General features: G+C 35.8%; 1 long non-coding RNA gene across 1 annotated transcript in view; it reads right to left on the reverse strand.

The window, feature by feature from the left end:
* The window catches only part of LOC132374189 (uncharacterized), an 82,343-nt gene that overhangs the window by 37,068 nt on the left and 19,423 nt on the right, over nt 1-25,852 (reverse strand). Inside the window, exon 2 of the long non-coding RNA XR_009505596.1 lies at nt 6,451-6,552. This is a non-coding gene — a long non-coding RNA (uncharacterized LOC132374189). The remainder of the gene's footprint in view (nt 1-6,450; nt 6,553-25,852) is intronic.

Below are 25,852 nucleotides of genomic sequence, written 5' to 3' on the forward strand. Positions count from 1 at the left end.
ACCGCAATGAGAAGCCCGCGCACCACAACAGAGTAGCCTCCGCTCGCCACGACTAGAGAAAGCCTGCGCCCAGCAACAAAGACCCAACTCAGCCAAAAATAAATAAATAAATACATAAATTTTTTTAAAATGCGACTTTAAAAATGCATCTTTGATAAAAATTAAATAAATGTCTATATTTTTAGTAATAAAATGGTATTCTCCCCCAAATATTAATGTGATATTTTATCACCTGAAGTAGAAAACCCCAGCAAATTCAGGGCTATCTTCTACCAGAGGAGTCTTACAAGACCCTATTATCCACTTAAACTTAAAGAGAAATCTCATCTCAAAATATTCTTTCTGAAATTCTCTTTTGGAAGCCCAAGAATGTGTTTTTAACACAGTTCAGAAACAATGTAAATCAAAGACCAAAAAAAATTTAAATGACTGGACTGCTATATTGTCTATAAAAGTCAGGCTAGATGCCAGGATTGGACTCTAAGTTCTACAGAATCAACTATATACACATGCTGGAATGGTATCTGACATTAAGGCAAATAGGATGAGCGGGGCGTTAAGGATAAGGCATCCACAAAAGCAAACGTTTCACTGAATATCGGATATAAAACATTTAGGAGCCTACACTGAGGAAATCTTCTTTTGATTACAAATTCATGATTTTTATTTATAAAATGACTAGCTTTGAGGTTTTATATATTCATAACTTCAAGGGTTTCTCAGATATTTCAAGTACATTCAAGCTTCTGCAGTGAGGATTCATTTTAAATTAAATATTTATTGCTTCCAGGAACATTTTCAAGTAGTTTGTAGTATGATGTGGGGCCCCAAAGAGAAACGACTGCCTCAAGAACTCTATCAGGTGGCCCTTCTCTGTCTTAACAGGATTCGAAGGAAATGGATGAGGCCAGCTACAATGACTGAAGCTGCATGTGACCTTCTCCGGATACAAGCATTCATATACGTGTAATAGTTCCCGTTCTTTAAGAGCATGCTTTGATGCATGGTTAAAAACACAAAGGTGACTATGGATTTGCTTTTGAGCCAAACCATAACGGCCACAGTGTGTGACTCTCTCTTTTCCAGCCGAATAAGCATTTTGCCGAAAGATTTACTATGTGCTTTTGTACATTCATTGATTTGAATATCCTAGACTAGTCTTCGGTCACACAAATGTAAACCCAATAGGGACAGAGATTCTTTTTTTTTAAACCAGCCTTTTTTGTGTGTTTTTTTAAACCATCTTCTCCACCTTTTTCTGTGTATGCTTGGGAGTGACTTAGGAGTATACCACAAGACCACAATCATTCCTTGAACAGTGGGTATTTTCTCAACATCCTTGTTCACAATGGCTCTAAGACTTGATAAAAGGAATTAGAGAAGTACACATATATACATTACAGGGAGGTAAAATTAGGTGCCTCTAAAAAGTACAAGCCTAAATGCATGTGTAGTCATAGGAAGGAGGAAAAACATTTTCTTATGAGGATTAGGAAAACTTAGGACATTTACTGAATGATATTGCTTTTGAAAACCAAAGGCAGGATAGAATTTTAATGGATTAGGAGGAGTAATAGAGGGTTTGGGCATTCCAAAGGGAGAAGAGTTTCCTGGTGGAGGATATTGAATGTATAAAAATAGAGAGGGAGGAAAGCACACAGAGCAGGACAGAATCTATGAGGCTAAGGTATATATGAAAAATAAATCTAGCTGAAAATAAGTATCAGGGCATACTATTGAAGGTCATACATGTCAAGGTGAATAATTTGTTCATAATCTTGGAGGATCAAATAAATTGGGCTTCATAATCTAAGAAAGTAATACAGAAGCATCGTGCATAGATTGGTAAAGGGAAAGACAAGATACACAGGTATCAACTTAAGATTTGTTATAAAAATCCAGGTGAGAAGAAACATGGATTAAACTAGTTTGATCATTATTAAAATTAGAAGGAAGGGAGTGATAAGCTAGATATTATGATGATGTACCAGAATTTGGTAACACCTACCTACTGAAATATGAAATCAAAGATGACATAGAAATTCTGATTCCAAGTGTCTGGAAGAATGAGCATGCCCTTAATCAAAAAAAAGAAGTTGCTTCTAGAAATGTGGCTAAGGAAGCTATGAGGATGGAAGTCAGTTAGACTTAACAAAGGAAATAGTATTGAAGAGGTTTAGGTGACACTGAATTACACAATGTAAAGAAGAATGGGCCATTAAAATGAAAGGGAGCCTGAGTCCTGGAAAGGATTATTTGGGGAACAAGGAAATATCAGAGAATCCATGAGAGGAATAAATGAGAGAAAATGAGAGGAAATAATTAATAGTGAATAAAGAATGACATAGTGTTTTTATTATTTCTTTTGAGGTTTCATTTTTTTCTTCCTTTTTTTCTTTCCTCGCTTCCCTTCCTTCTTTCCCCAATAGACTGCTGCCCTAAATTTTGATCCATGGAAATCTATAAGAGAAAACACTAATACTGCTCCTATATTTAGGGAAGATTTTGCCTGTCTCTTAGAACAGTTGTAAAGAGTGAATTTGTCTCCAAACTGGTTTGCATTTTTTGTACAAAGATGCTAAACGTAAACAAAGCGCTGCTATTAGAATGATATATGTGAGGTTGCCCATGCACTCTGGCAGAAAAAAATGTTATATAAATGGAAAGTTTTGCATATATTTTAAAAGAACACACAAATTTCTCAAGGGGAATTGTTGATTTATGTACTGTGCTTGTTCTAAAGGTATGTGTATGATTCATAAGTTAATTTATAAGTAATTTTATATTGTAGAAAGAAAACTAAGAGGATACTTAACTGTTCCCAAGTATCTGAAAGATTTATTTTATGATAATCAACTATTTACCAGTTTATTGTAGAGAAGAAGGAAATCGATTTAAACTTCACCTGTAAAATTTTATGTAAGATACAGACCTTACCGAAGCATCTTCATTTGTTGTGGACTCTTGGAAAAGGAAAAATAATTATTTCTTTTATTTGTTTTTCTAGTTCTTTGACCCTATATTCTCTGTTCCTCATGTCTACACTCCTGAATTTTACCAAATAATTGAAAGAATATTGACCAATTACCTGCAGTAAGCCCTTTCTCATATTAGTCTTTTTATAAATCTCCTCAAGATAGCCAATTAATTTTATTTGCTTGATTGTTTTATTTCCACCTTTATCACAGTTGCCTATTCTGGTGTTTAAATATGTACTATGTCAATGACAATTTTAGTCAAACACAAAGTTCGTGAAAGTAACACATTATATGTGTTTATTCTCTACATTTCAAAGAAAAGTCATTTAAAATATTATAGGTTTAACTGTATCTAGCGGCAATGAGGTTGATAGTTTTTATTTTTTGCTTTTTATGTTTTGTTTTCAGTCAGCAATATCAATCTTTTGTTAAATATTTAAATTATTTAGATTAAAAAAAAACTTGTGTTGTTTCTATATCCTAGCTATTGTAAATAATGCTGCAATGAACATTAGTGTGCATATAATTTTTCAAATGACTGTTTCTGTTTTCATTGTGTAAATACCCAGAAGCAAAATTCCTGGATCATACGGCAGTGGCCATTGATAGATGAATAGATAGGAAGATGTGGTGTGTGTGTGTGTGTGTGTGTGTGTGTGTGTGTGTATGCATGTATATATATAATGGAATGTTACTCAGGCATAAAAAAATGAAATCTTTCCATTTATGACAACATGGGTGGATCTTCTGGGTATTATGCTAAGCAAAATAAGTCAGGCAACAAAAGAAAAATACTGTACGAGTTCACTTATATGTGGAATCCTAAAAGCAAAACAAACAAGCAAAACAAAAACAGACTCATAGATAGAGAAAAAAATGGGTGGTTGCTGGGGTAGGTGACAATTAGGGCACATAAAATAGATAAAGAGTATTAAGAGGTATACACCTCTAGTTATAAATGAATAAGCCATGGGGATGTAATATACAGCCTAAGGAAAATGGTCAGTAATAGTGTAATAACTTTGTCTGGGGACAGATGGTTACTAGACTTACCGTGATGATCACTGCATAATGTATGCAAATGGAAAAATCACTATGTAGTACACCTGAGACTAATATAATATTGTATGTCAACTACATTTCAATACTAGAAAAAAAAACTTTGTAGAGTACCTAGATTATCTTTGAGATTGTTATTGTCATGTCATACTTTCAGGCTTCCTATTCCTTGTTTTTCTTCTTTTTGATGTACTAAAAAATCCTAAAGTGTTATTATCTCCAAGAAGCAAAGGCATCATTTTTTTCTCCAAGATAATGATCTCCTTCATGCCTCCTTCACTCCAGCCTTGAAGCCGTTAGTTTAATATGCAAATAGAAGGCTGACAAGGCATATTGAAAGACTTAATGACCAGCTAACCGCTACCACCACCACAATTCTCTCCCATGAAAACAGGGATACTGTGAATTGACGACTAGCATCACCAAATGCTTAATGGCAAACAAAACAGGAGGTTCCATTGTGCCACTGACAAAACATGAAGAAAAAAACAATTCCTATCACATGTCCCTGATTTAAAAGTGCTCCAGGCCGTCTTTGTTCCACAGCTAGGAGCATAATAAATTAAGAAAAAGTAGTATATGGCTGAGATGAAACCTTGTGGGATATGTGAGTAAACTAACAGGTAGAGAATTTGAGAGAAAAAATACGGTAGCCTTGGGTAAGTAAGATAAGAAGCAAGAAAACAAGGCGCCAGGATATTGCACTAATAAGATAATATAATTTACAGCTGTGATGTACATTGCTATTGCTGTCTCTGCCTCTTGTATTTCATACTTAAGGAGTTTCTGAAACTATGTAAATGCATGATAAAGCTGGACTTTATACATGAAAATATATATGTCACTAACTAGGGGGCAGTTCACAGAAAAGTAGCAGACATTCTGGGAAAAACACTGATTAAAGAATGAAAAAGCAAAGTGTGGGGCTGTCTTCACACTTCTTTGGGCTGCTTGGGGTGCTGACACCACTGCTGCTGCTATTGTGCCTGGGCCAGTAGTGATAGAGGATTGACCAAATAGAAAGACCTTTAGCTCACCTCTTATGGACACACCAAAATCACAACTATCTGCAGAACAACCATTGATGAAAAAGACTAGAACCCACCAAAGTACAAAGTGTTCTACAACTAAAGACATAAAGAAGGAACCATGACAAGATGAGTAAGAAGGACAGACACATAACATAGTCAAGTTCCATAGCCCTGGGTGAGTGACCCACAAACCGGAGAATAATGACATTGCAGAGGTTCTCCCACAGGCGTGAGAGCACTGAGCCCCATGTCAGGATGAATCCCCAGAGCATTTGGCTTTGAAGGCCAGTGAGGCTTAATTTCAGGAGTCCCAGAGGACTGGGGGAAATAGACACTTTGCTCTTAAAGGGTTCACACAAAATCTCACACACTCCAGGACCCAGGGCAAAAGCAGTAAGTTGACAGGAGCCTGGCCCAGACCTACCTGCTGGTCTTGGAGAGTCTCCCAGAGAGGCAAGGGGTGGCTTACCCTGGGGACACAGACACTGGCGGCAGCCATTATTGGGAGCTCCTTCTACTACGTGGATGCTGGTGCTGGAGGGCACCATTGTGGATTCTTCCCTCAAGCTCATTAGCACCAAGACCTGGCTTCATTCAACAGCCCATAACCGGCAGGGACACAGACCCACCCATCAGCAGACAGGTTGATTAAAGACCTCCTGAGCTCCCAGCAGCCTTTGGACATGGCCCTGCCTACCAGAGAGCCTAGGACTCAGCTCTACCCGCCAATGGGCAGCCAATGGTCCCAGAATTCGCTGGGGCCCAGCCCTGCCCTCTAGAGAACCTGCTCTGGCCTCTGGACCAGTATCAACCACCAGAGAGTAGACACCAAACACAAGAAAATCTCAGTCCCACTTCCTGCGGATGAACCTACCCACAGCAGGCCAGAATTTGCTCTGAGATCAGCTGGTCCCTGGCCCTGCCCACTAGCAGGCCAATACAAGCTTTGGGAGAACCTGGATCCCAAATCCAACTGTATCAGGAACCAGTCCTCCCCCAACCAGCGATCTGACACCAGCTCTGGGATTCCTGGGGCCTGCAACCAGACTCTAGGACCTGGCTCTGCCTACTTGTAGTCCAACACTAATTCCAGGAGCTGTCTTCACCCACCAGTAGGGGAGCAACAGTCCTGGAGTCTTCTGGACCTTGACCATGCCCCTCTAGCTCACTCCAGCACTAGCCCTGGGGGCCCCCCAGGGCTCTGCAGTCAGCCGCCTCTTGACCTTGTTCCACCAACCAGTAGCGGGCAGCCTCTGAACAAGGTAGAGCCTGGCACTCAACCAGACCGGGACCAACCAAGCCTACCAGACCACCCACACAGTCAGCCCGCCACAACAGAAGGACCCACGCAGACCTCATGGGGGAACCCACAGAGCATGTACCTTAAGTGATGAGAGGATGAGTGCACTGCTGGGATGCATAGGACGTCTGCTACAGAAGGTCACTTGTCCAAGGTCGGGAAACATAACAAACTGACCAGTTACCTAAAAATACAAACAGCAATTTAGGAAAAATGAGGCGACACAGGAACATGTTCTAGATGAAGGAACAAGATAAAACTCCAGAAGAAGAAATAAGTGGAGATAGTCAATCTACCCAAGAAAGAGTTGAGGGTAGTGATTACGAAGATGATCAAAGAACTTGGAAAAAGAAAGGATACACAGAAGGAGAAGTTAGAAGTTTTTTTAACAAAGAGTTAGAAAATATGAAGAATACAATAACAGAGAGATGAAAAATACAATAACTGAAATGAAAAATACACTAGAAGGAATCAATAGTAGAGTAAATGATATGGAGGGACAGATCAAAGAGTTGGAAGACACAGTCATGGAAATCACTGATGCTAAACAGTAAGCAAAATAGAGGACAAGAAGTGATATTTACTGAGTTCAGGCATATGATAGGCATATGATATTTATTTATGATCCTTTTATTTTCCCTATAAGGTAAAATGTATAACTTTTCATTACATATAAGAAAACTGATGTTCAGACATATTAAATTATATGCTAAACATTGTTGACTCATTTGTTCATTCATCCACTTGACAAACATTTTCATTTGCATACAACTTCTTGGATGTTAAGGCAAAACATCCTGGATTTTGAAATTAGGCAAAATATGGGTGGCATATATATATATATATATATATATATATATATATATATATATATATATACACACACACACATATATATACAAACATATACACACACACATATATATCACGCAGTGTTAAGCAATGCATTTTGTTCAAATCACTTTATTATAAAAGATAGGCCCATATCTAGTGAATTGACATATTACATTATAAAATTATAAGTGTTTGTCTGGTAGAGATACACATAACTCTGACCAGCAGTAAATATAGAAGGTTAAGGGACCTTCAAGATGGTGGAGGAGTAAGATGTGGAGATCACCTTCCTCCCCACAAATATATCAGAAATACATCTACATGTGGAAAAACTCCTACAGAACACCTACTAAACATTGGCAGAAGATCTCAGACTTCCCAAAAGCCATGTGGCTGACAGGGTCTTTGTGCTCCGGCTGGATGTCAGGTCTGGGCCTCTGAGGTGGGAGAGCTCAGTTCAGGGCAGTAGTCCACCAGAGAACTCCAGGCTCCATGTAAAATCAAATGGCGAAAGCTCTCCCAGAGGTCTCCATCTCAATGCTAAGACCCAGGTCCCCTCAAAGACCAGCAAGCTACAGTGCTGGACAAACCATGCCTAACAACTAGCAAGACAGGAACACAACTCCACCCATTAGCAGAAAGGCTGCCTAAAATCATAATAATGCCACAGACACCCCAAAACACACCACCAGATGTGATCCTGCCCACCAAAAAGACAAGATCCAGCCTCATCCTCTAGAACACAGACACCAGTCCCCTCCACCAGGAAGCCGACACAACCCACTGAAACAACCTTAGCCACTGGGGGCAGACACCAAAAACAATGAGAACTACGAACCTGCAGCCTGCGAAAAGGAGACCCCAAACACAGTAAGTTAAGCAAAATGAGAAGACAGAGCAATACGCAGCTGATGAAGGAGCAAGGTAAAAACCCACCAGAACAAACAAATGAAGAGGAAATAGGCAGTCTACCTGAAAAAGAATTCAGAGTAATGACAGTAAAGATGATCCAAAATCTTGGAAATAGAATGCAGAAAATACAAGCATTGTTTAACAAGGACCTAGAGGAACTAAAGAACAAACAAACAGTGATGAACAATACAATAAATGAAATTAAAAATTCTCTAGAAGGAATCAATAGCAGAATAACTGAGGCAGAAAAACAGATAAGTGACCTGGAAGATAAAATAGTGGAAATAACTACTGCAGAGCAGAATAAAGAAAAAAGAATGAAAAGAATTGAGGACAGTCTCAGGACCTCTGGGACAACATTAAACACAACAACATTTGATTTATATGGGTCCCAGAAGAAGAAGAAAAAAAAAGGGACTGAGAAAATATTTGAAGAGATGATAGTTGAAAACTTCCCTAATATGGGAAAGGAAATAGTCAATCAAGTCCAGGAAGCACAGAGTCCCATACAGGATAAATCCAAGAAGAAACATGCCAAGACACATATTAATCAAACTATCAAAAGTTAAATACAAAGAAAAAATATTAAAAGCAGCAAGGGAAAAACAACAAGTAACACAAAAGGGAATCCCCATAAGGTTAACAGCTGATCTTTCAGCAGAAACTCTGCAAGCCAGAAGGGATTGGCAGGACATATTTAAAGTGATGAAAAGGAAACACCTAAAACCAAGATTACTCTACCCAGCAAGGATCTCATACAGGTGCGACGGAGAAATTGAAACCTTTACAGACAAGCAAAAGCTAAGAGAATTCAGCACCACCAAACCAGCTTTACAACAAATGCTAAAGAGAATTCTGTAGGCAGGAAACACAAGAGAAGGAAAAGACCTATAATAACAAACACAAAACAATTAAGAAAATGGTAATAGGAACATACATATCGATAGCTACCTTAAATGTAAATGGATTAAATGCTCCAATGAAAAGACACAGACTGGCTGAATGGATACAAAAACAAGACCCATATATATGCTGTCTCCAAGAGACCCACTTCAGACCTAGGGACACATACAGACTGAAAGTGAGGGGATGGAAAAAGATATTCCATGCAAATGGAAATCAAAAGAAAGCTGGAGCAGCAATTCTCATATCAGACAACATAGCTTTAAAATAAAGACTATTACAAGAGACAAGGAAGGGCACTACATAATGATCAAGGGATCAATCCAAGAAGAAGATATAATGATGGTAAACATTTATGCACCCAACATAGGAGCACCTCAATACATAAGTCAAATGCTAATAGCCATAAAAGGGGAAATCGACAGTAACACAATCATAGTAGGGGACTTTAACACCCCACTTTCACCAATGGACAGATCAACCAAAATGAAATAAATAAGGAAACATAAGCTTTAACTGATACATTAAACAAGATGGACTTAAGTGTTATTTATAGGACATGCCATCCAAAAACAACAGAACACATTTTCTTCTTAAGTGCTCATGGAACATTCTCCAGGATAGACCATATCTTGGGTCACAAATCAAACCTTGGTAAATTTAAGATAACTGCAATTGTATCAAGTATCTTTTCTGACCACAACGCTATGAGACTAGATATCAACTACAGGAAAATATCTGTAAAAAATACAAACACATGGAGGCTAAATAAGACACTACTAAATAACCAAGAGATCACTGAAGAAATCACACAGGAAATCAAAAAATACCTAGAAACAAATGACAATGAAAACATGACGACCCAAAACCTATGGGACGATCCCCAAACCTATGGGATGCAACTCTTGAAGAAGTTCTAAGAGAGAAGTTTATAGAAATACAATCCTCCCTCAAGAAACAAGAAACATCTCAAATAAACATCCTAATCTTATACCTAAAGCAATTAGACAAAGAAGAACAAAAAAGCCCTAAAGTTAACAGAAGGAAAGAAATCATAAAGAACAGATCAGAAATAAATGAAAAAGAAATAAAGGAAACAGTAGCAAAGATTAATAAAACTAAAAGCTGGTTCTTTGAGAAGATAAACAAAATTGATAAACCATTAGCCAGACTCATCAAGAAAAAAAGGGAGAAGACTCAAATCAATAGAATTAGAAATGAAAAAGGAGAAGTAACAACTGACCCTGCAGAAATACAAAGGGTCATGAGAGATTACTACAAGCAACTAAATGGCAATAAAATGGACACCTGGAAGAAATGGACAAATTCTTAGAAAAGCACAAACTTCCGAGACTGAACCAGGAAGAAACAGAAAATATAAAAAGACCAATCACAAACACTGAAATTGAAACTGTGATTAAAAATCTTCCAACAAACAAAAGCCCAGGACCAGATGGCTTCACAAGCGAATTCTATCAAACATTTAGAGAAGAGCTAAACCTATCCCTCGCAAACTCTTCCAAAATATAGCAGAGGGAGGAACACTCCCAAACTCATTGTATGAGGGCACCATTACCCTGATACCAAACCCAGACAAAGATGCCACAAAAAAAGAAAACTACAGGCCAATATCACTGATGAACATAAATGCAAAAATCCTCAACAAAATACTAGCAAACAGAATCTAACAGCACATTAAAAGGATCATACACCATGATCAAGTGGGGTTTATCCCAGGAATGAAAGGATCCTTCAATATACACAAATCAATCAATGTGATAAACCATATTAACACACTGAAGGAGAAAAATTATATGATCTTCTCAATAGATGCAAAAAAGCTTTTGAGAAAATTCAACACCCATTTACGATAAAAACTCTCCAAAAAGTAGGCATAGAGGGAACTTACCTCAACATAATAAAGGCCATATATGACAAACCCACAGCCAACATCGTTCTCAATGGTGAAAAACTGAAACCATTTCTACTAAGATCAGGAACAAGACAAGGTTGCCCACTCTCACCACTATTATTCAACATAGTTTTGGAAGTTTTAGCCACAGCAATCAGAGAAGAAAAAGAAATAAAAGGAATCCAAATCAGAAAAGAAGAAGTTAAACTGTCACTGTTTGCAGATGACATGATACTATAAACAGAGGATCCTAAGGATGCTACCAGAAAACTACTAGCACTAATCAATGAATTTGGTAAAGTAACAGGATACAAAACTAATGCACAGAAATCTCTTGCATTCCTATACACTAATGATCAAAAATCTGAAAGAGAAATTAAGGAAACACTCCCATTTACCATTGCAACAAAAAGAATAAAATACCTAGGAATAAACCTACCAAGGAGACAAAAAACCTGTATGCAGAAATTATAAGACACTGATGAAAGAAATTAAAGATGATACAAAGATGGAGAAATATACCATGCTCTTGGATTGGAAGAATCAACATTGTGAAAATGACTATACTACCCAAAGCAATCTACAGATTCCATGCAAACCCTATCAAACTACCAATGGCATTTTTCACAGAACTAGAAGAAAAAATTTCACAATTTGTATGGATACACAAAAGACCCTGAATAGCCAAAACAGTCTTGAGAAAGAAAAACAGAGCTGCAAGGGTAAGCTGGGACAAAGTGAGAGAGTGGCATGTACATATATACACTATCAAATGTAAAATAGATAGCTAGTGGGAAGCAGCCGCATAGCACAGGCAGATCAGCTCAGTGCCTTTTGACCACTTAGAGTGGTGGGATACGGAGGGTTGGGAGGGAGGGAGACACAAGAGGGAAGAGATAAGGGGATATATGTATATGTATAGCTGATTCACTTTGTTATAAAGCAGAAACTAACACACCATTGTAAAGCAGTTATACTCCAATAAAGATGTTAAAAACAAAAAAAACAAACAAACAAAAAAAAAGGAGCTGCAGTAATCAGGCTCCCGGACTTCAAATTATACTACAAAGCTACAGTAATCAAGAAAGTATTGTACTGGCACAAAAACAGAAATATGGATCAATGGAACAGGATAGAAAGCCCAGAGATAAACCCACGCACATATGGCCACCTTATTTTTGATAAAGGAGGCAAGAATATACAATGGAGAAAAGACAGCATCTTCAATAAGTGGTGCTGGGAAAACTGGACAGCTACATGTAAAAAAATGAAATTAGAACACTCCCTAACACCATACACAGAAATAAACTCAAAATGGATTAAAGACCTAAATGTAAGGCCAGATACCATAAAACTCTTAAAGAAAGACATAGGCAGAACACTCTTTGACATAAATCACAGCAAGATCCTTTTTGACCCACCTCCTAGAGAAATGGAAATAAAAACAAAAATAAACAAATGGGACCTAATGAAACTTAAAAGCTTTTGCTCAGCAAAGGAAACCATAAACAAGATGAAAAGACAACCCTCAGAATGGGAGAAAATATTTGCAAATGAAGAAACTGACAAAGGATTAATCTCCAAAATTTACAAGCAGCTCATGCAGCTCAATACCAAAAAAACAAAAAACCCAATCCAAAAATGGGCAGAAGACATAAATAGACATTTCTCTAAAGAAGATATACAGATTGCCAACAAACTTATGAAAGGATGCTTAACATCACTAATCATTAGAGAAATGCAGATCAAAACTACAGTGAGGTATCACCTCACACTGGTCAGAATGGCCATCATCAAAAAATCTACAAACAATAAATGCTGGAGAAGGTGTGGAGAAAAGGGTACCCTCGTGCACTGTTGGTGGGAATGTAAATTGATACAGCCACTATGGAGAACAGTATGGAGGTTCCTTAAAAAACTAAAAATAGAACTACCATATGACCCAGCAATCCCACTCCTGGGCATATATCCTAAGAAAACTATAATGTAGAAAGAGTCATGTACCACAATGCTCGTTGCAGTACTATTTACAATAGCCAGGACATAGAAGCAACCTAAGTGTTCATCGACAGATAAATGGATAAAGATGTGGCACATATATACAAGGAATATTACTCAGCCATAAAAAGCAACGAAATTGAGTTATTTGTAGTGAAGTGGATGGACCTAGAGTCTGTCATACAGAGTGAAGTAAGTCAGAAAGAGAAAAACAAATACCGTATGCTAACACATATATATGGAATCTAAAAAAAAAAAAAAAGTGGTTTTGAAGAACCTAGGGGTAGGACAGGAATAAAGATGCAGATGTAGAGAATGGACTTGAGGACACGGGGAGGGGGAAGGGTAAGCTGGGACGAAGTGAGAGAGTGGCATGGACATATATACACTACCAAATGTAAAATAGATAGCTAGTGGGAAGTAGCCGCATGGCACAGGGAGATCAGCTCGGTGCTTTGTGACCACCTAGATGGGTGGGATAGGGAGGGTGGGAGGGAGGGAGATGCAAGAGGGAAGAGATATGGGAACATATGTATATGTATAGCTGATTCACTTTGTTATAAAGCAGAAATTAACACACCATCATAAAGCAATTATACTCCAATAAAGATGTTAAAAAAGTATAGACGGTTATGGTTTATTGCCCTGTTGGGTATCAATCAGGTCTGTATTTTACTTAGCATTTTCATCTTAACATTCCTTTATTAAATTGTTTACAAATACCTATCTCTTCAAATGTTCTCAGAGCCATTTTTAACATCTTCCTTGTTTCCTCATTAATTAATGGGTTGAATAAAACCTTTGAGACATTTCATATTTGCAAAAGACTTAAAAATGAGTACAAAGACAAATAATGCATAATCAGATAAGTAGCACAAACACCTTGCCCTTGAGTGCTTGATAGGGAAAACTAATCTTGTGACATTAACTGCAAAAACAAATATTATAGGCTCTAAGAGTAGAGTGGGAGCAGTAAAGACAAAGTTGTAAGTTAAACTCGAGATGAAGCTTGAAAGATGAAAAGGCAAAGTCAGTGGTGTGGAAGGGCATTCTGAATAAAGGTGAAAAATAATATAACTGACAGAGGGAAGACTAAAGCCTATATCTGTCTGACTTCTAGGCACATATTTTTCCCATCATGCTATGCTCTTCCCTATCCTTTTCAGAAGACTTGGGTTTCTAATAGTCTTCCTCAGTCTCTCTGGCCTTGACGTCCCTCATTTAAGAAATAGGGTTTGGGGGATGAAGGAATGCAACATATTTATGATCATTAAGATTTCTTCTCATTTTAATGTTTGTGAATTACAGAGTCCAAATAATAACCTCTTGCTTATTACTTTTAGAACATTTTTAAAGTAATGCAAAAGAATTCCCAGTACATTTTTTTCTTGGGTTTGTACAGATACACAATTAAAAACTCCTCTCCTGTGACTTTTAAACTTGAACCAACTTCTCCTGATTAAACAAAGTCAATGAGTGTATGATCTTCAATTTAAAATTATTATGTCTTTTGAGTTTTGATTCATGTCTAAAACTAGTGGAAACAGATTTTTTATGTTAATATAAAAATCGCTGTTAAAGGGCTGCATATCTTCTGCTTTTCCTCATGTACTCACCAAATCCATCCAATTTTTATTCTGTATGTTTAAATCTGTATATTGGGGAATTGATTTATTTTTGTGAAGGGAGAAAAGAGGGAGGGTAGAAGCAGCACACTTATTGTGCCTTGTTTGTGAAATGTTACCAAATCACATGGTCTTCTCCACCCTCTCCAGCTTTATGAGTAGCTAGGAAGATACAAGAAGGATGATGTATTAGGGTCTTATTAAACTAATCTAATCTATCAGCTTTATTCTTTTATCCTCTTTATTCTCTTAGAGCATCACTTACTTCTCTCTCTCTTGATACATATTAAAATCAAAAATTTCCATTCATTTACATGGTTATTAAGATTTAGATCCCTCAAGAAGATTATACTTTCCTTAAGGACAGGAGATGAGTAACAAGCATATATTAGGCACAAAAAAAATATTTGAATAAATGAGTAAATGAATGAATAATAAATGAGTGAAAATATCCTGGTGCATATGTGTGTGTGTATGAAATGTAAAATCAATCAAAATATTTTAAGTGATTCAATCTCTTAAATTATCTTTTCCACTTCTTGTTCCATGAGATTAGCTCATACATTGTAGTGTTTTAGTATTGTTTTACATATTAAAGGCTCTGGCAACTTTCTGAAACCCAACCATTATTTTCTCTGCATTTTGCTATTTCAAAAAAGTTAACTTTTTTTTAACATAAAATAGGTATTAAAATTTAAATTTTATAAAATCCTGTGAAACTTTTAACATCAACCTAATTGTACTTTCTGTAGTGTATATCTTCCTTTAACGTTACTGAATATCAGGGTTTACGTCTCCACTAACCCTCTTTCTTCCTTAAAGCTTCAAGACTCACATTTTCCTAGTATTCGAAGAACTTTACTTATTTTTCAAATGCTTTTCTTCACTTAATCATTCACTCACTCATTCTTTCATTTAGTTTACGAACATTGCAAAACACAAAAAACGTTGTATATGACATTGTACCAGACATTGGCAAGGTTCTAAGTATAAATTAGATAATTCCTTGATTTATGGAACTTACAAACGCATAGTTATAATTAGGTAATCAAATATATAATAAAGATCACACTTGATACTAAAATAACAGTTTTTAACTATCCAGTTTATGGGATATGATTAAATATATATATTTTTCTTTATTATAGCACCACTTTTTCTTATGCTATATGGACATTTTATATTGTCAGTGTATGATTATGAATAAAATACTAACAATTTTAACTTTAAATGACCTGGGGAATTTTTGAAACATAATCAAAACTCTCTGCTAGATAAACTTAAAATCATGTAGTTATCTTCAATGAATAGTCAATGCTTCTATTGAGCGAGATAGAAAGGAGTATGCGCTAGGCTGCTCAAGTCCTTGAACTTACGATGATATAGTTTCTCAGTGTAATACTATTTGGACAAATGAACACCAAAGTTTTCCTTTTTCGCTAGCATTATTCCACAAAGGATGGGGAATGCTATTTATGGTAGTTATTAACCTTTGCCTCTTGTAGAAAGGAAAGAGTTTATATTATGGTACAATTTAGTGACAATTCTTATTGAAAAAATATAATTATTTTGCAGGCTGTAAGGCAATACAGTAATGCTACAAATTATTTTTTAAAAACCTGTTGTGTTTGGTAAGGTTTCACTTATGTGCGAATGGGGCAAGAGAGCAATACATGCAGCATTAAGTAACAGTAGCTAGTAAGATGGTGTATTTTAATTTAGATATAAATAATGAAAAAGTCATTGGCAAATACTATCAAAAATCAGTTAAATAATAAGGGGCTCTAGAGAACATAAATGATTTTCTTAGACTTTTGAACAATATTCCAGATGATAAAAATCTTTTTACCTTAAAAAGTAAAAGTAAGATTTTAACTTAACATGCGTTGGATGGATAGCAAAATATTTAATTACATCCTTGAAAAGCAAAAATTTCAGTTACATCCTGTGTGAACTTGAGCAAGTTTACCTCTCCACGCTATGGTTTCTCATTTGGAAACATAGGGATAATGAGAACTGCCTACCTAGTGTTCATGGCTGTTGTGAGGCTTCCTGAGAAAATCGTGTATAAGGTGCTTGGAGTCCTTTTGATGAAAAGTGCTACTTCAGTGCTAGGTATTTTTATTGCCTATGAGGTGACATGGTGGATTAACTGCAGTCATTTTTCATCTACCAGAGTTCAAAACATTAAAAGAGAAAGTGAAATGGTAGTCTCAGGTTAGCTCCTCCGCTTGGTATACTACAGATTATTTCATCAGACTGGACTTCATGGCTAAGAAATGTTGACCAAGGTGATTTGAGGGTAGTAAAAAAGTAATCAGAATTTAATAAAGGTTTTTATCTCATGTAGATGCAGTTCTGTCTAAAATCATGCATTTATAGAAGATTAACATATATGTACATTTTAGAGTTACAAAACTGATAAATGAACTTTGAATATGTGCTCACACAGGAGTGGAACTGTGTGTTTCTGGGTATTGGGAGTGGGGTGGGTGGACTTGGGCTATAGAAGCTATTATAACATGGTGGAGAGCAGAGCAATTGAATGTATTAATATAAAATGAGAATAGCTATTGGCAAAGTAACATGTGGGAAGTACTTTAGAAATTCTTTGTGGTTATGAAGTGGTTCGAAAGGAATTTATATTTTGTTTTCAAACAAATGCAGGATGTGAATCAGGAAATAGAGAATACACAAGATGTAGTTAGATTAAGGAAGTGCACGATGACATGCCCTAGAATAAATGAAGGGTCATTCCTAGTTGTGCATCTATATTTTAATGCAGAAAGAGGCCCTGATTTGGGACGAGATTTATTTTGAAAAGAAAAGAAAAGAAAAGATTAAGGTGGTATCTTTCAACCTTGGTTGCAAATTAGAATCACTAATTTGGCAGAGCTTTTAAAAAGGTTCATACTCAGGCCTCAGCTCAAGGTGAAATAAGTCAGAATCTCTGAAGATTGGGACACAGGTTTTGATACTCTTAAAGTCTTTCTCAATCATTCCAAAATTCAACCTAGGTGCACATGATGATCTAAAAGTGGAAATGCTCCTAGATATCCAACACCATCCCCCATCTATCCACGTGCAAAACACACACGCCTCTGACTGATTTTCTTATGAGGCTACACAAATATCCCAACTGAATGGTATTTTACTTTCTTATTTTTAAAGTAACATTATACTTTTGCTTTGTTTTAATAAGTTATTCAGAAATGTAGATGTGCCATAAGCAAAAACATTATACCCGTATCACCTAGAAATAACTACAATTGATATTTTTATTCATTTCCTTCAAAACATAGATTTAAACAAAAATGTGATTTTATTGCCTATATTTTTGATGTACTTTTAATCTTTAATATATAGAATATTTCTTAATGTCTGTCCATGTACTTCTGTAACACTGTTTTTAATGGATGGTTGCACCATAGTTTTTTTTTTTTTAAGGAACTTTTGTTCGTTATTGGCTTCCTTTCCAATTTCTCAGTATTATAAAAAAATATTGTGAATGGAGATGCAGTGAAACATCTCAAGTAAGGTAATTCATCCAACATACATTTATTGCTCACCTACTATGTATACATTCTTGTATATATCCGGTAGCTCTGAAGCTTGAGTCTCAGAGTTAAATCTTTCTCTGCCTCCTTCTCTTCTCCTTCCTTTCCTTCATCTCCCTACTTCCCACCCCATCTCCCTCTCTCTCCCTCTCTCTCTCTCTGTCTTTCTGTCATTGTTTCTCTGTCTCTGTGTCTCTCCCTCACTCTCTCTCACATTAATAGCATTGTCATATGAGGACTTGCAATGTATATGGGATGAGGCAAATAATCAGGGAGAAGTAGTTGAACATGTCTAAATATGGATATTTTTCTTATTTTCCCAATGGCTTAAGAATTATATTATTTTTAATTAAAATGATAGAGGACCTCACAACAGCAATGTTAGACTTGATTCTGACCTCCTTAATTGTCTTTTGAGGGTTTTGTGATCTCTAGCTAATTTTAAAGTGAAAAACCTAACCAAACCAACTTAACAAAATTTTCTAAAGGAAATGAAAAAAACACATCCCTATATCTTTCCAAGCCTCTGAGATGGGGTGATACTCAATCACAGATGTTTCTCCACTGTTTGGTAGGTATATATGAAATCTTCTTTTGTTTCAACACATTGTCCCCAAAACTTCTCTACTAATGTATAGTATAGCTACATTAAATGAAGGCTGGATTTAAATTCTGACTATCTACTGAGTGACAGTTATGAGAACCCTAATAAAATATTTGATTGTATTCTGAAAGCATTGTTCATTGCAGCACTATTTATAATAGCCAAGACATGGAAACAACCTAAATGTCCATTGACAGATCAATGGATAAAGAAGATGTGGTACATATATACAATGGAATATCACTCAGCCATAAAAAAGGATGAAATAATGCCATTTGCAGCAACATGGATGGACCTAGAGATTATTTTACTGAGTGAAGTGAGCCAGAGAAAGACAAATATAATATGATATCGCTTATATGTGGAATCTAAAAAAAATGATACTAAATGTTTATATACTAAACAGAAATAGACCCACAGACACAGAAAATAAACTTATGGTTACCAAAGGGGAAAGGGGGGGAGGAATAAGTTAGGAGTTTGGAATTAACATATACATACTACTATATACAAAATAGATAACCAACAAGGACCTACTGTATAGCACAGGGAACTATACTCAATATTTTGTAATAACCTATAAGGGAAAAGAATCCGAAAAAGTATATATGTATGACTGAATCACTGTGCTGTATACCTGAAACTAACACAATGTTGTAAATCAATTATAATTTAATTTTTAAAAAAAACTTTAAAAAAATGACCAAGGGGCACAATTATGGTTTTGTATCTGTGTGTCATTATCTAATTATTTGGAGGTTTCCTAGAACTTTTTTTGAAAGATAGTTTGAGCCCATTTCACTTCAATTACTATATAGTAAATATACACCATAATACTATGGCAATCTAGATTTGATTTCAGTAGAAATTTTAAAACATAATATAAGATTTTCTCTTCAATTTTAAAGTAATATAGGCTTCAAACAATTCAAATAATGCAGAGGAATTTAAGGAGACTAAAACAGAATATACTTTCCTTCTTTGCTCCAGACCTAAATCTCTTAAAATAACTAAAGTAACAGATTGGCACACATAATGCCAGTTTTTCTTCTATGCTTCTAGTAGCACAAATGCATTTTTCTATCTTTTAAAATTTTTTACACATAAATGTGAATATACTAAAATTATTACTCTGAAACTTGCTTTTATTTTTTAACTTATCACTTTCTAACAGTCAATTTTCCAGGCCAGTCGATATGAATCTAATTTATGAAAAGCATAACTGGTTTATATTCCATGAGAAATATATGCTGTAATTTGCTCAACCATTTCTTACTCAAAAACATTCAAATTATTAGCAATTTGTTTTCTTCAACAAAATTACTATAGCAAACACATTATTACATACACTGGTGGCCTTAGGGCATGTGCATTCTCATTTTTATTAAATAAACTGATAATATATAGCTAACTACAATATCTATAATTGACTAATATATAAACAGAGAAAAGAGTAGCAGGCTTTAGGGGAATGTTAAGTCATTTTGTCTATCTTGATATCATTTTTTTTTCCTGCTTTTTTTCCTTCCTTCTGTCTTCCCTCCCTCCCTCCTTCCCTCCCTCCCTCCCTTCCTTCCTTCTTGCATATTTTCTACATTTTCTTTTATATTTTTAATTTTTTTTGTAGCTTCAAACCTGTATTATATTTACAAATAAAATTAGTTTTCATAATTAAGAAAATCTCAGATCCTTTGCTATTTTTGAACAGAGAAAGAGAAAGAACTTGAACATAATTTATTTGCTTACTATGAATTTTAACAATCAAACAGTTAAAAGACTGGAGATATTGTTTCTGAATGTTAGGAGCCCAGATATGAGATAGTAGAGAGTGATGGAACTGCACTTGAAATGAGAATCATAAATCTGGAAACAAGACCTACCAGTATCTTGACCAGCTATGGAATCTTGGGCTCCCTGAGGCAGTGGAAAGAATGTGAGTTTGGCATATGAACACCTGACTTCACATGCTGGCCCCAGTATATTAGTTGTAGGACACTACACAAACTATTTAAGTTGTCTTATCTTCAATATCCACACAGTAAATGAGAAGAAATGGTTATCATGGTAATACTGCAAAGTTAAAGTTAGATAATGTATTTTACAATTCACATAAAGTGTATTAAATAAAGGTGTAAATCTATTTGTGACTCTTACTAAAGAAATGAGGAGAATGAGACTATCAGAAAACTAATGTTTATTATCACATAAAAGATAAAGAAAGGCTTAAATTTTTACCCTGATCCTTCTTAAATGTATAAAAAAGCAAAGCACTGAAAGCTTTTAAAGGGTTTTATTGTTCTGTCTTCGTGCTTGTCTTAAATGAATATTGTTTAGATTATCATTTAAACAGGATAGATGCAAATTGTTGCTATTATTGTTTTTAATGACACTTTTTATTTCTTAATTTTGGCAAGATTCTTTGGCTCGTAGAAGGGTAAATGGAATGGTTTCTCAATTAAATGCACTGAAAGGAATTCTGTAACAAAAGAAATGCATAGGGCATTCTTCCTGACTGTTTTTTATAATCCACATATTAAGATATTCTTCATTCACTGATAACTATTTATTAAGTTCTGTTATGTAGTAGGTCATATACTGGGTATACAATACCGAGTAAAACGGATATGAGGTCTGGCTTCATGGGCTGATGGTTTAGGAGAAGAAAAAGACATTAATCAATCTGATCATTGATTGACAATAATCAATTTATAAATGTATTTTATCAAACGTTTTGATTATCCAACGAGAATAAAAGTGGGGCAACCTTGCCCCATATTAAATGTCTATTATAGTCAAAAGACTGGTACTACTTTCAAAAAAGTATTGGAACAAATGTAGTCTCTGCTGAAATTTCCTCAAGTGCCAAGAGGACATTCCATTCAGAACACATATTAAACTATATAGAAAAAGTTGCAGACTGAACTGTATTGTTTGATTAAACCATTATTTTCTGTCTCTGTTTCCTATCTGATAAATAGTGCTACCAGGACTTAAGACTGTAACTGAAAACCGTCTTTATCCACCTCAGAATCACCAAGAGAGTTAAATCAAGTAGAAAGTCTTATAAAATCCAACAGAAGTGCCCCACTCACCAAATTCCTTTGACTATATTCATTATATAATGTGACATCAATAGACAGTTCTGATACTTAACAGTGATAAGTTTCCTGTTCTTTCATGAGACCTCAGAATTTGAAGAAGTGTAGAAAAATGTTCCAAACCCAACACTCTCCCCATCGGAGGACGATTTTGTGCACTATTGTTGGGCCATGGTCCTTCAATGTTTCTGCGAACTTGTCTAGCAAAATAAAATCCATTTACTGTTTCCCTGCCCAACATGGTAGTAAATCACTCCATGATTTCACGAAGTGACTGTACATGGAGAAGTTCTTTATGATCCATTTGTTCAGCAATCATCTGAAGAATTGAAATGAACTAGATTCACCAGAGAATATCTCAAAAACCAGAATGGCAGTTGATTTAAAATTGGAGATTTATGTGGCCTACAACCCAGAACTATTTGTCTTCACGGGGCATAACTTTCTGGTAAGAAAATCCATTCAGTTTATCAAACTACAGACCAGAAGGTTGTTTTGTGAGCAAAGGGATTTATAATTATGTAGAAGTGAAGAATTTAACAATCTGACTTATTTCAGTGGTCATTTTTTCCCTTTTGATATTATGTATTTTTAAGCATTTGGAATGTATTACTACCTGTTCAAGACTTTCCTCCGTCCCATCTCAATCAGTCTTATGGTCAGCAGGATAATTGGACGTTTAATTTTTTTTGGGGGGGGGAGTATAATTGCTTTACAACATTGTGTTAGTTTCTTCTGTACAACGAAGTGAATCAGCTATATGTCTACCTATCTCCCCTCCCTCTTGTACCTCCCTCCCACCCGCCTCCATCCCACCCATCTAGGTCATCACAGAGCACCAAGCTGAGCTCCCTGTGCTATACCACAGGTTCCCACTAGCTATCTATTTTACACATGGTAGTGTATTTATGTCAATACAATGGAATATTACTCATCCATAAAAAGGAATGAAATTGGGTCATGTGTAGAGATGTGGATGAACCCAGAGTCTGTTATACAGAGTGAAGTAAGCCAGAAAGAGAAAAACAAATATCTTCTATTAACTTATGTATGTGGAATCTAGAAAAATGGTACAGATGAACCATTCCAAGGAGGGAATAGAGACGTACACGTAGAGAATGGACTTGTAGACACAGAGGGGGAAAGCGGAGGGTGGGATGAATTGGGAGATTAGGACGTTTCATTTTTAACAAAAAAATTATTTTATTGCTTACGAAAGCTGTTCAATTTTAGCCTTTGGCTGTGTGACTTTAACAGAGGTGTTTGTGAGTTAGAACACCATAGCATGTTTATTTTTGCAATTCATTATAACACTCTGCCCTTGGAAAAATTGATAGTAAACAGTTTATAATTTTTGTAAACTAAAAAATCATATGTGACCTAATACTGAAAGGAAAAAATTTAGTGACTTCCCTGTAGAAGCAGACTCATTGTTTGAAAAATCAACACATGTTAAAATAATTTTATTTTTAATGATCAGATGCATCTTACACATTGTCTTTATCAGTGATCCTCAAAGTGTTATCCTCAGACTACCTGCATAATGAATTGGAAAATGTCTTTAAAAAGTAGATTTTTTTTTAACCACTGACCTATGGATTCAGAGTTTCTTTTTTTCCTAGCTTTATTGATAAATTGACATATGACATTGTGTAATGTTAAGGTATATAACATGATGATCTGAAATATGTATACATTGTGAAATGATTACCACAATCCAGTTAGTTACCACATCTATCATCTCACAGAATCACCATTTTGTTGTTGTTGTTGTTTGTCTTAAGAATTTCTAAGATCTATTCTCTTAACAACTTTTAAGTATATAATACAGTACTGTTAACTATAGTCACCATGCCGTACATTGGATCCTCAGAATTTATTCATCTTATAACTGGAAGTTTGTACTCTTTAATCACCTTCAACTTCTTCCCCCACCCTCTCACCCCTGGCAACTACCAATCTACTCCCTATTTCTATGAGTTTGATTTTTTTTTAGATTTAACATGTAAATGAAATCATACAGTATTTGTCTTTCTCTGTCTGACTTATTTCAGTTAGCACAACTTCCTCAGGTTTCCTCCATGTTGTTGCAAATGGCAAGATTTCCATCTTCTTTATGGGTGAGTAATATTCCACTGTAGGGATATATGCGTGTGCGTGTGTATGTGAGTGACAAGAATGGAAGCAAAGAGATCAGTTAGGTGGCTATTTCATAAAGCAAAATATGAAGTGTTGGTGACTTAGAACAGGATGATAGTGGTGAGAGATATGAAATAACTAAAAGACAGAACAATTAGTATTTGCAGATAGATAGACACAGTGAATGAGAGAAAGAAAGGACTTAAAGATGATTCCAAGTCTCTAACCTGACCAAGTGAAAGGGTGCATGGAAATGACTGCGGAAGGAATAGATTTAAGAGAAAAGTGGAAATTTAGTTTGGGGCATGTTTAGACTGGGCTGCCGATTTTACATCAAATGGAGATTAGGCAGTTGGATATGTAAGTCTGACTGAAGACAGAAATTTTGGAGTCATTAGCGCAAAAGTATTGAAGGATTTTTAAAGGATTGACTCGGGTTGATCATGTAGAGAGTATATAGACAGAAAAAGAAGGCATCTCTGGATTAAATCCTGGAGTATTCCTGCATGTAGAGCTTGCTGTTAGATTGGAAGAGAACCGAGAGACTTGAAAACAAAACCAAATGTGGGTATTTCAGTAGGAGTTTGTGATGAACTCCCTCAAATGCATCTTATAGTCATGGAAGATAGCTGAAAATTGGCCATGTGATTTTGCAACATGGAGATCATTGGTGGCATCCGTATGAGCATTTGGTAGTGTGGTGAAAATAAAAATCTAATTGCAGTGGTTTTAAAACAATGAAACAAGAGGACATGAAAGAGTAGGAAAAGATTTCCTATAAGGGAGCATAGACTGGGAAAAATAGATAGCAGGGTATGGGGGTGAAGTAAGGTTTTTGTCCTTGTTTTTACATGAGAGATATTATAGCATGCTTATATGCTAATGGCAATAATGCAATAGAGAGAAAAATCAAGGATTACTTAGAGTAGAAGAAACAATGGCTGGGTGAGGGTAAGAGGACCTGGGCTCCTTTGCAGAAGTGAGGCGGTTGGTCTTTACTGGGACTACCGATGGATGATACATAATAACAGTGGTACTAAATATAGAGGATGCAGGCTATAGATAGAGGCAGATTGGTGGTTGCGGTTATTAGTGCAACTGGAGTACTCTTCTATGTAGTTCTATTTTCTCGGTAAAAGAAGGAAGCAAGGTTGTCAGCTGAAGATGAGGAAAGGGATGGGAACAGAAAGGAGAAACAGGGATTGATAAAGGCATTCAGGGTTCATGCAAATGAGAGATTGTATTGTTTCATCTTGTAAGAGTAAAAAGCACTAGGATCAACAGAGAAGTCCTGAGAGATTGACAGATTATTGCAGCTGGAGAGATAATGAGTTAATAAGTGGAAAATGCAACAATTGAAACTAAGATTATAGAGGAGGTATAGTTATTAAAAATGAAAATATCTAGACTATGACCATGAGAGGAGGTGGCTGAGATAGTGTGAATGACAAGATTATTGAAGAATGAAGGGTATGAGAAGCCAGAGTCCTGGAAGAACTGCTCAGATTATTATTAAAGTCACCAAGAATTATCACAAAAGTTGGAATGGAAAGAGTAGCAGTGGTTCATACACCAAAATCTTCAGGAATGTGGAATAGAGGATTCAAGGGGGTATCATTGTCTAGAACATGGAAGGGAGGCAGATGGTAGAATATGATGACATGAGCTACAAAGCTGGGTATTTTAGGGAACAGAGATAAATCATAATCTGAAAGAAGCTTTGAAGAGCAAAGGTGGTCTATCCTACCTTAAGACTCAGAATTAACAAGGATTACGGGAGAGAAAACTGTCACAGCTTAAAGAAGGTCATGGGGAAGCCATGTCCTTAAGAAAGAGCTAGGATTCAGTTCCAGCTAAATGGTTAAGGGGATGCTCAGGAAAAAGACTGAAAACATGAGTTAA

Source organism: Balaenoptera ricei, chromosome 11 (assembly GCF_028023285.1).
Source record: "Balaenoptera ricei isolate mBalRic1 chromosome 11, mBalRic1.hap2, whole genome shotgun sequence".
NCBI lineage: Eukaryota > Metazoa > Chordata > Mammalia > Artiodactyla > Balaenopteridae > Balaenoptera > Balaenoptera ricei.